We start from the raw sequence: 12,814 nt of genomic DNA, 5'->3' as shown, positions 1-12,814 counted from the left end.
ATCTGACTGGCATGGCCATGTCCCTCTATTTCCTGGGAGCAAAAAAGCCTTTATTACTGTTCTTTCTTAAGAGTGCATGGAGCTCTGTTATCCCTCATCCCTCAAGCTGCTTCTCCAGATTCAGGCAGTTGGAAACAATTCTTACTCTGGGTTCCAATTCCAAATGAGAACTCCTCTCCATCCATCATATCCCCCTCACACTTATTTCCAACTTGTTTGCCTTTCAAATCCCCACCTGATCTCCTCTAACAGCTAACAACATTCAATATTTTGTCATCGGTTGATTATTATTTCCAGACACGGTTTGGTTAAACTCATGGTGTTCAAACTCCCTTTAGGAGATGATACATCTAATTTCTTTGGCCTTCCCCTTCTATTGGTACACAAATACCTTACATAAAAACTTCCTGTGAATGATGTCTCCTTATTACTAAGGGGCTTCAGTTTCTCCTGGCCTGTGTTGCCTTTCTGCTTAATGTGTTCTCTTCTGTTTAAACATCAGCTTATTTTATTCATCTGTGTTAGCCTCAATAAGTTACCAATATGTACATCTGGGACTTTGTTTTGCTTTTTATCCGTTATTTTATATCTTTCTAAGTAATTTCAAACTATGGAATTTTACATTTGTAACATGAATGAACTATTTCCCAATTGATAAATTGTCAAAAGATATGAACAGGCAGTTTTCCAATGAAGAAATCAAAACAATTTACAGTCATGTAAAAAAAGTTCTAAATCATTATTGACTAGAGAAATGCAAATTGAAACAACTTTGAGCTATCATTTTACACCTATCAGATTGGCTAAAATGACTGAAGGGGAAAGTGACAAATGTTGGAGATGTGGGAAAATTGGGACACATTCATTGTTGGTGGAATTGTGAACTGATCCAACCATTTTGGAGAGCAATTTGGAATTATGCCCAAAGAGTTATAAAACTGCCTATACCCTTTGACCCAGCAATACCACTAAGTCTATTTCCAAAGATGATTAGGGAAAAAGGAAAAGAACACACACACACACACACACACACACACACACACACACATATATATATATATTTATATATAAACTTTTTTTTTTGGTTGGGCAATGAGGATTAAGTGACTTGCCCAAGGTCACACAGTAAGTGTCAAGTGTTTGAGACTGTATTTGAACTCAGGTCCTCCTGAATCCAGGGCCAGTGCTTTATCCACTTCGCCACCTAGCTGCTCCCAAACCTATATGTTTTTAAATGTTTATAGCAGCTCTTTTTGTAGTAGCAAAGAACTGAAAATTGCAGGGAAGCCCATCAATTGGGGAATGGCTGAACAAATGAGGTACATGATTGTGATGGAATACTATTGTGCTATAAAAAATGATGAGCAGGTTAATCCTAGAAAAACGTGGAAAGACTTGCACGAAATAATGAAAAGTGAAATGGGCAGAACCAAGAAAACACTGTATATAGTAACAGCAATATTGTTTTAACTATAGAACTTACTTATTTGAGAGAAACCAAAGTCTCCATTTTAAGGAATTTTCATGCTGAGTTGAGCTCCAATGGCTCCCTACCGCCTCTAGGAACATTTCTTGTCATTTAAAGTCCTCACAGCCTGGCTCCAGTATATCTCCCCAGCCAAAGGAACCTACTTGCTGCACCTAACATAAGACATCCCATCTCTTTCCCCACACATTACACGGGTTGTTCTCCATGCCTGGAATGCATTCCCTTCTTTACCTCTGCCTCTTAGCATTCCTGACTTCCTTCAAGGCTCAGCTCATATGCCACCTTCTTATTAATAATAACTAAAATCTACATAGTTCTTACTATGTGCTAAGCACCTTACAATTATTAATTCATTTGATCCTACCTGGGAGGTAGATGCCCTTTTTACAGATGAGGAAATTGCGTCAAACCGGTTAAGTGACTTGCCTAGGGTCACACAGCTAGTAAGTGTCTAAAGCTCAATTTGAACTTTGCTCTTTCTGAGTATAGACCTGGCTCTCTATCCACTGTACCCCCTTTTCTAATTTACTCTGTTGCTAATACCCTTCCCCCAACTAACAAAATTACTTTGTATTTACTTTTTTCCTGTACTGGCTTTTAATTCATACATATTTTTCTATTAAAATGTAAACTCTTTGTATTCCTGGTGCCTAAATTAGTTGCCTGGCACAGAGTAGGTGTTTAATAGGAAAATATGGAATGAATTCAATTCAACAGGCATTTATTAAGTTCTTATTATGTGCAAGAGCTCTTTTGATGCTAAAAATGCAAAATCAGAAATAAAAGAATCCCTCATCTTAAGAAGCCTACACTCTACTGAAGGTTACATAGATAAGTGAATACAAAGTATATACAAAGTAATTTTCATTAGAAAGCATGGTGCTACTTTTGGGTCTTTTTCCCAAAGAGATCATAAAAAAGGGAAAAGGACACACATGTACAAAAATATTTATAGCTGCTCTTTTTGTGGTGGCAAGGAATTGGAAATTGAGGGGCTGCCCATCAATTGGGGAATGGCTGAACAAGTTGTGGTATATGAATGTAATGGAATTCTATTGTGCTGTAAGAAACGATGAGCAAGAGGAGTTCAGAGAAACCTGGAAGGGCTTGCATGAACTGATGATGAGTGAGATGAGCAGAACCAGAAGAACATTGTACACAGTATCATCAACATTATGTGTTGATAGACTTGATTCTTCTCACCAATATAATGGTACAAGAAAGTTCCAAAGGACTCATGATGGAAAAGGTTCTCCAAATCCAGAAAAAAAAAAAGAACTGTGGAATATGGATGCGGATTGGACCATACTATTTCTTTTGTTTTTGGTGCTGTTGTTTTTCTTTTTTTGAGGTCTTTCCTTTTTGCTCTGATTCTTCTCTTCTAACATGACTAATGCAGAAATATGTTTAATGTTATTGTACACATATAACCTATATCGGATTACCTGCTGTCTTGGTGGGGGTGGGGGGAGGGAGAAAAATTTGAAATTAGAAATCTTATAAAAACAAATGTTGTGGGGCAGCTAGGTGGTGCAGTGGATAAAGCACCAGCCCTGGATTCAGGAGTACCTGAGTTCAAATCCGGCCTCAGACACTTGACACTTACTAGCTGTGTGACCCTGGGCAAGTCACTTAACCCCCATTGCCCCGCAAAAAAAAAAAAATGTTGAAAACTATCTCTACATGTAACTGGAAAATGATAAAATACTTTTATAATTAAAAAAAAAGAAAGAAAGCAGGGTGCTTTTATTCTCTTTCTATTAATAGAGCAATAAGAAAGAATCCCAGACTCTTTAGAATTCAGATCTCCTTAGAGGTCATCTAGTCCGACCTTTCACATGGTACAGCAGGCCCTTCAGCAGCATGCGGCAGCTTATTACCATGTCATAAAGTGGCCTGTTCCATTTTTGGACAGTTTGAGATGTTGTTTAAAAAAAAATGTTTATTGTTTGTGGCTTCTCTGAGTAAGTAGAACCAAAAGAATGGTACCCACAGTAACTATGGCAATGGAAATGGAAGCAACACTAGAACACTGTGGCATTCTGATGATCAAGACCAATTGCAGTGAGGAAGATGAAGGATGTGCCACCTCTCATGACAAGGCAGGGCACAAGGATGTGGAACATAATCAGAATGAATCACTGCGGTGTTTGATTTTACCTCAATGTTTCTTTTTGTGATAAGGAAAGGTTTACTAGAAGGTAGGTCGTCATTATGGGGAAATGACATATAAAAGTAAAAGGCAAAAATGAAATGTGAAAAACATTCTCATGTTAAATGAAAATCTACCTCCCTTTCACCCACAGTTCCCAGTTTTGCCTCTGCAGTAACACAAAGTAAGTGGGCCGCCTTTTCTTCTTAAGTTGTTCAAAAGTTTGAAAAGAGATGCATGGCACAAAGGCTTTGGAGTCATAGTACCTAGGTTCAAATCTCAGCTCTGCTACTTATTCCCTGTGTGACTTTGGGTAAGTTACTTCAGTCCTCTGGGTCTCAACTTCCTCATCTGTTAAATGGGAGTACTGAATTAGATCAAGACTTCTTAAACTTTTCCCACTGGCAATACCTTTTCACCAGAGAAATTTTTACACAACCCAGAGTATACAGGTATACATAATCTTTTACTGTTGCCAAATTTTTCATGACCCCCCCACATTCAGTTACGTGACCCCATATGGGGTCTCAACCCATAATTTAAGAAGCTTTGAATTTAGATGAAAACTGGGGTCCCTTTCCACTCCAAATCTATGATGACTGGCACAAGGTAAATGCTTGAATATTTGCTGACTGATTGACTGACAATCCCTTTGCTCTTCTCTTCTCCAGCTTAAATAACTAGTTCTTTCATCTAGTCCTTCAGTTGTTTCTCAACCCTCAACCATCCTGGTTACTCTTCTCAATATCAAGGGAGTCAAACTTGAATAGAAATGGCGCTACTAATCTGTACCTAAGGATCCTTCCCCTCAGGCCACATATTGACTTAGTTTTGAAATGTGACATTATCTAGGTTTTATTGTATATTTATTTACTTAGTTGAATATTTCCCAATTACATTTTGGTTTTGTTTTGGGGGTTTTTTTGTGAGGCAATTGGGGTTAAGTGACTTGCCCAGGGTCACACAGCTAGTAAGTGTTAAGTGTCTGAGGTCGGATTTGAACTCAGGTACTCCTGACTCCAGGGCCAGTGCTCTATCCACTGCACCACCTAGCTGCCCCTCCCAATCACATTTTAATCCGAGTCTGGCTGCCAAAGTCACAAAGCTGGGAAGTTGAGAGATGGCATCCTAAAGCTTGAAAGTGATCTTTGCATACATGTATAACCTGTATCTGATTGCTTGCCACCTCAGGGAGGGGGTAGGGAAGGGAGAGAAAGAGGGATAAAAATTGGAACCCAAAACTATAAATAAAAATGTTTATCACATTAAAAAAAATTTTTTTTTAAAAGAAAGTGATCTTTGTGGGCTGGAACAAAAGGGCTGAAAACAAGTTGACTATGGAGCATTTAGAGCAGAGAGGTCAAATCCGGTCATGAGGAGCATATTTGGCCCACAACACTCAACTTCCCAGCTTTGTGACTTTGGCAAAACCACGCCTGCTGTGAATTCATTAAATTTTGTAAAAATTTTCTTTTTTATTGTGAATTTAATCACACATTTAATATAAAAAGAACAAAAAACTATAGGTGAGACAATAATTTTCTGTTACGTGGTTGTTTTTTTTAATCGATTTTTAATATGGTAGTAACAAAATTGCCCTATTGGTTTGTATTCCCCCTTGAAATTCCTTTTTTCTTCTATGTATTTTTTAAAAAAATCTTTTTCCATGAATCAATCAATAAGCCTACTATGTGTTGGAGATACAAAAACAAAAGTTAAACAGTCCCTGTCCTTAAGGAACTTATATTTTAAGAACACAACATGTGTATGTGTGCATATTACATCCAGACACACATATATGTACACATATAACATAAAATATATACAAAATGACTACAAGGTACTTTTGGGAGGGAGGATGGTAGCAGCTAGGGAAATCTTCATGTAGGAAGGAAGATTTCATGTAGAAAGTAAGACTTAAGATGACATTTAAAGGAAACCAAGGATTTCCAGAGGCTGAAGTGAGGATGTACAAAATTTCAGGCACAGGAAAAAGCTGGTGCAAGACATAAATGGGAGATATAGGATCCTGTGTGAATATCAGCAAATAGGCCAGTCAGACTGGATGGCAGACAGTATGGAAAAGAGTAATGTGTAAGAATACTGTAAAAGTAGGAAGGGGCCAAGTTGTAAAAAGCTTTAAATGTCAGACAGAGGAGTTTATATTTGATTTTAGAGGCAATGAAGAGCCACTGGAATTTATTGAGTACAGAAGTGAACTGGTCAGATGTGCACTTTAGGAAAGTCACTTTGGCCACTGTGTTGAAGATGAATTGGAAGAGGGAGATATTGAGACCAGTTGGGACACCACTGGAATGGTATGACAGAGATGAGGAGAGCCTGAAATAAGGAGGTGGCTGGGTAAATAGAGAAAAGGGCAAGAATATGACAGATGCTCTAGAGGCAAAAATGACAAGATCTGGCAACAGATTGTATATGTAGAGCAAGAGTAAAAAGTTGAGGATGGCAACAAAATTGTGAACCTAGGTGACTGGAAGGATGGTGGTGCCTTTGCCAGTAATAGTTATGTTGGGAAGAGGGGTGGATTTGGAAGGAAAGATTAGTTCAGTTTGGACATATTGAGCTGGAGATGCCTTTGGAACATCTAGTTTGAAATATCCAACAGATAGTTGATGACATGGTCTAGAGTTCAGTGGAAAGACTAGGCAATATAGATATAGTAGCTCTGAAGTAATCTGAATGGAGATGATAACTGTACCCATGGGAATTGATGAAGTCACCAGGTGAGGAAGTACAGAGGAAAAAGAGAAGAAAGACTAGGATAGACTCTTTGGAATACCTACAGTTGGCATGACACAAATGAAGATAGATCTAAGGAGACTGGGGAGAAGTCAAATAGGGAGGAAGAGAACCAGAAGAGAAGAGGATTATGAAAACCCAGAAAAGAAAGAATGTCAACAATGTCTTAAGCCAAACACTGAAGAGATATGCAAAATTATGTAAAACGATGCCACTCTTCAGACTAAATTTTTAAAATATATAAAATACACTTATTTATCTTTAAAAAATGTTCTTTATTCAGTGGGCTAATCATTGTCATTTTTGTTGTTCTTTTGTTTTATTTCTTTTCTCTTGTGATTTCACTGGGATAGAGAATTACCTATACCAGTGGTTCTTGATCTTTTTGGTCTCAGGAGCCCTTTACACTCTTAAAAATTGTTGAGGACCCCAAAAAGCTTTTGTTTATGTAAGTTATGTCTATTAATGTTTACCAGATTAGAAATTTTACCAGTTTTAATTTCACAAGAGAAAAGAAATAAAACAAAACAACAACAAAAATGTTGAAGATGCTATTTTAGGTACTAGGAGAGATACAAAGTTGAAATAGGACACAATCCCTACCCTCAAGGCACTAACATTCTAGTAAGGAAGTTTTGAAAGAAATTCTGTGTGTGTGTGCGCGCGTATACTCTGACAGGGTATTGTTGTTGAATCATTTCAATGGTATTTGACTCTTTGAGATCCCATTTTGGGATTTTTCTTGGCAAAGATACTGGAAAGCTTTGCCATTTCCTTCTCCAGCTCATTTTACAGACGAGGAAACTGAGGCAAACTGGGTTAAGTGACTTGCCCACACTGCTAGTTAATGTCTGAGGCAGAATTTGAACTCATGAACATGAGTTTTCCTGACTACAGGCCCAGCACTCTATCTACTTTGAGATGGATGGATGGATAGATAGATAGATAGATAGATAGATAGATAGATAGATAGATAGATAGATAGACAAAGAGAGAGAGATACACACACACATACACACAACTGAAGTAAAACAAATATAGAAAAGTTAAAAAATATAAGAAATTTTATAAAATTGGTAACACTTTTAAGGAGCTATAAAATGTTTTTTTCACAGTGTAAATATTGTACCCTGCCTCACCTCCAAAGAGCCACAAACTACTTGATACCAGGAACTATTTTCTGTTGTTTCCAGAGCCAAGCACTACACATTGTGGATATTGTAGGTACTTAATACATCCTTACTGAGTTGAACATCAGTCTTATTTTGTTGGTAGTACAAATATTATTATCCATATTTTATTGATGGGCAAACTAGGGCTTAAAGGTAGGAAAGTAATTGCTCAGTCACAAAACTACAAAGCCAGGAACCTGGATTTCTGTCTCTAAATCCAGTACTTGCTAAGGATGCCTCTTCAGTTAATGAAGCAAATTAGAAATAAGACTGTTGTACAAGAGTAGGTCGAAGACAATCCTCTGATAGTCCTATGAAAATCAACCAAAAAGCATTTAATAAGCACCTACTATAGGCATGGCACAGTGTATTAAAAAAAAAAAGTTCCCAGGAAGTTTATACATTCTATTTGATAAAGCAATCTGTTGGAGAAGATGGGAATGGATAAATCGAGGGCACATATACAGGCATTGGCCTTGGCAAAGAAAAGGCATAAGAGACTGGAGTAAAAGAAATGGGGGGGGGGGCAGCTAGATGGCGCAGTGGATAGAGCACCAGCCCTGGAGTCAGAAATACCTGAATTCAAATCTGGCCTCAGACACTTAACACTTACTAGCTAGCTGTATGACCCTGGGCAAGTCACTTAACCCCAACTGCCTCACTAAAAAAAAAGAAAAGAAAGTGGGGGATGATGACAATGGTTTGGAGAAGGAAAAGAACGGCAGAAAAGAGAACATATAGCAAGACCTCCCTACAGATCAACACAGAGCCATTGATTTCTTTTAAAATTTACTTTCATAGAATGACTGTAGCTGGAAGAGCCCTTAGAGAGCATGCGGTCCAAACTCTTAACTGTATAGATGAAGAAGCTGAGGCCCAGATAGATTTGATGATGTGACTAAAGTCACACATCTAGTCAGAGGCAGATCCAGAAGAAGCCTGGTCATTATCCCTTACAATTGATAACACTAACTCTTATTAATAAGCCTCCCAATTCTTTTAATATGTAATTACTTAACCAATTGTGAAGAATCTAACAGTATTATTATCAAGACTTATTATACTTTGGAGGAAGAATACTCTAGAGTACTGGATTTGACTGCTATTTACTAGCAGTGTGACTATGGACAAATGACACGTTCTGTAAAATAGAAATAATAAGCCTTTCATTCTTCCCTAAGTGCCTCTTTACTGCACATTTCACAGGCAATGGTTCCACACCTCTTTTCAAACCTCCCATACCACCCTCTCTCCTTTTCCTCTCAACAGAGGGGCCATTTCCATGAGCATCATCTTCTTCCCCATCCTACTACTCAAAAACCTTGGACATTATCTCCCGTTCTCTCTTCCTTTGCTCCACTCTCTGATGAAGACGTGGCCCTTCCCCAGGCCAAGGCTAATGCACTCCTTGTATCCTTAATGCTATCTCCCCCCCAGTGTACCCCACAGGCATCCCTTCTCTCCCTCCCTAATGTGTCCTTCCCTGAAGCCTACAAGCATGTTGAGGTCTTCCCCACAGTTCAAACCAACCCTTTAATTTGAACCTATCATTTCCTCAAGCTATTATCCTATCTTTTTCTTCCCCCTCTTGTTCAAAGTCCTAGAAAAAGGCATCTTCCTTACATTAACTCCACTTCTTTTTTCATGAGGACTGTGAAAAGTCAGACCATAAACTTGGCAGCCCTAAGATCTAAACTTATGATAAACAAGTAGAGGAAAAAAAATCACGGCATTCAATTAACAAAGTTTGACCTTCAACTGTTAAAAATGAATTATTGGGGCAGCTAGATGGCGCAGTGGATAGAGCACCGGCCCTGGAGTCAGGAGTACCTGAGTTCAAATCCGGCCTCAGACACTTAACACTTACTAGCTGTGTGACCCTGGGCAAGTCACTTAACCCCAATTGCCTCACTAAAAAAAAAAAAAATGAATTATTAAAATGAGAAATGGACAACAGAAATGACACCAACACGAATTATTTTATACAGAAGTTAAAGCAATGTAATTTAGTTGCTACAACAAAAAGACCAAAAGACTCCAAGAAGAGCTTTAGTTAGCAAACATTTGACTTACTTGGGGAAAAAAAAAGAAAGAAAAACGGCTACCAAAAGAAACACCTGATTAAAATATAAACTCATCTGTAAAAGTTTATGAAGAGGGATGATGTGGACTCATATATAAAGAAATATTTATATCAACTCTTTTTGGAGGTGACAAAGAACTGGAAACTAAGGAGATATTCAACAGTTAGAGAATGGCTGAACAAATTATGGTGTGTGACTATAATAGAATACTATTGTGCCGTAAGAAATTACAAAAGAGGTAGTTTCAGAGAAACCTGGAAAGACATGTATGAACTGATGCATAGTGAAGTGAATAGAACCAGTAGGATAATTTGCATAATAACATTGTAAAGAAAAAAAACAAACTTTGAAACACTTAAAAATTGTGATCAATGCAATGACCAGCCAAGATTCCAGAAGACTGATGATAAAGTAAGCTAATGCTTACCTGCTCCATATATCCCTTCCCTCCTCAGAGAAGGATGAACTGACTCAAAATCTAAAATAACATACACATTGTCAGACACAGCCAGCGTAGGAATTTATTTTTCTTGCATATGAATATTTGTTTCAAGGTTTTGGTTTTTCTTTTTTTTTTTCCCATGAGGGGAAAGATGTTAAGAGGGAAGGAAAATAAATGTTTGTTAATTGAAAAAAATAATTTTTAATAGAATGAGGAATAATTATGACCTGTACTATCTCATAAGACAGAACTGTAGAAGGCAAAACCAGTCTAAAGAAAGCTCATCAAGATATCTAAGCAAAGTCATCCCAAGAGCATTCAGAAATGAATATGGAAAAGGACTACAAACCAAAGAAAAATGGAAAACACCTGCAAAAATTCTTATAATAAACCATTTCTTCACCAATGATAATCAGACCATCACACTTGCACTCTAAATCCAGTCACTGAAGTGCTCACAGAGGAAGAAGAAATAGCACTAATGAGAACAAAGGCTAGAAAAGCAGATAGAATAGTTTGGGCATGTTATATATATACACATACACATATATGCACATATATATATATATATATATATATGTAATATAATATCACATTATAAAACTTGGCACTTGGACCCAACTGATTTCGAAAGGTGACCCTCCTCCTCCCCAAAATTCAACTACTAACGTTATGCTTAGTTTTCCATTTGTACAAAATCTTGATGAGGGCCATCTATGCATAAACTGAGGGCATTCTTGGTGACAGTCTTAGGAGGGAACAAGCGACCTTTTGCAAATGATACTCAATAATGGACCCAATCTTTACCAGCTCACGATTACCTTAAGTTCTGCTCTGGGCTCTCATCTTGTCTCTCTATACACCCTCTGTCAGGAATATCATCAGTTCTCATGAATTCAATTATCATCCCTATGCAGATGAGTCCCAGATCTTCAATGCCAACTCCAATCTCTATCCTGGTTCACTAGCCTGGAGCACCAGAATGCCATCATGAGATGTACTGTAGGCATCTCATACTCAAAGACCTCATTTGTTTTTTACCATCAAACCCACCTCTCCTTCCATACTCCCCTGTTTTTGCCAAGAATACCACCATCCTTCAAGATAGCCAGGTTTATAAGCCTGGAATCATCCTCTCCTCTTTACTTTTCCTCACCTTATAATATCCAAATAGTTGTCAAGTCTAATCCATTTTTCCTCAATGACATCTCTCCAATTCATCCCCTTGGTGACCTCTTCAACTCCCAAGGGTTTAACTACCACCTCTATGCTGATGATTCTCTGTTCTACCTGATAATTCTCAGATCTATCCTGCCCCCACCTCTCTGCTGACCTCCAATCTTGCATTTCCAACTGCCCTTCAGACATCTCAAAATGGATGGCTAGGAGACATCTTAAATTCAACATGTCCAAAACAGAACTCATTTTCTTTTCCCCAAGCCCTCCCTACCTCCTATCTTCCTATCAGCTAGTGTGAAGGCAGATTTGAACTCAGGTCTGACTCTAAGCCTATCTAGATCTATTCACTGAGGCACCTAGCTGCCTCGGCCTGGAACTTAGTAGGTGCTTACTAAAAGTTTGTTTATTCATTGATTTGTTTTACTACATCAATCAATCTGAACACTTGTATATAATGATCAAGTTTGGCCCTAAAGAAGAGAGGAGAACAAGCATCTCCCTCCCTTCTTTGTGGAGTGGAAGATGATAAGTATTGAACCCTATCACCCTGTCATCTTCAGCTGATGGTGGTGAGTTTTGCCCCACTGCTTTTTCTTCCCTCTCATTCTTTTTATTCTTTGTTACAAAGGATGGCTCTCTGGGGAAAGGCGGATCTTTGGAAATGATGGTGATGTAAAAACAAAAGATATCGATCGCTTTTTTAAACTTTTAGCAAAGCTCAGTTGCTATGGTCTAAAAGAGGCTTTTCCTGATCTCTCATCCCCCTAAGTCATCAGTGCCCTTCTACCATGTTACTTTTGACTTACTTTGTACATACTCTGCATTTACCTAAATGTGTAATATTTTCTGCCTCCCTTTCAGTGGAATTTAAGTTCCTTGAGGGAAGTGGCAGCTTAAATTTTTGTCTTTGTACCTTCAGTTTCAGACACAATGTATACACTTAATAAGTGCTACCTGAATGGATGAATGAATGAATGAATACTTGCATTACCTACTTAACAGGCTTCTTGTTTTATAAGACTATATAGCCTCAGTTTCTTCATCTGTAAAATAGGAATAAACCAGCACCTACCTGGCAGTGTTATTATGAAGATCAAGTGAGATAACATATAAAGTGATTTTTTACCATTAAAGTGTGATATACAGGTAAACACCTGAGACAATTAGGTAGCATGATTTGCAGCACTTGATTTCAAATCCTGATTCAATCACTCACTACTGTGTACACTGGGCAAGACACTTACCCTCTCAGTCTCAGTTTTCTCATCTGTAAAATGAGATTAATAATAACACCCAACTCAGGGCAGCTAGGTGGCTCAGTGGATAGAGCACCGGCCCTGGAGTCAGGAGTACCTGAGTTCAAATCCGGCCTCAGACACTTAACACTTACTAGCTGTGTGACCCTGGGCAAGTCACTTAACCCCAATTGCCTCACTTAAAAAAATAAAATAAAATAACACCCAACTCACAGTGTTACTTTAAGAATCAGATAAAATAATATATGTGAAACACTTTGCAAACCTTATATCAACTATA

At 38.0% G+C, this 12,814-nt stretch overlaps 1 protein-coding gene across 3 annotated transcripts in view; it reads right to left on the bottom strand.

Annotated features, from left to right (window-relative positions):
• DDX31 (DEAD-box helicase 31) overlaps positions 1-12,814 on the bottom strand; it is a 91,385-nt gene that overhangs the window by 75,398 nt on the left and 3,173 nt on the right. The window lies entirely within an intron of this gene.

The sequence above is a fragment of the Dromiciops gliroides genome, chromosome 2, assembly GCF_019393635.1.
Source record: "Dromiciops gliroides isolate mDroGli1 chromosome 2, mDroGli1.pri, whole genome shotgun sequence".
Classification (NCBI taxonomy): Eukaryota; Metazoa; Chordata; class Mammalia; order Microbiotheria; family Microbiotheriidae; genus Dromiciops; species Dromiciops gliroides.
Note: the sequence above shows the minus strand (reverse complement) of the source record. Positions and strands in the feature narration are given on the sequence as shown.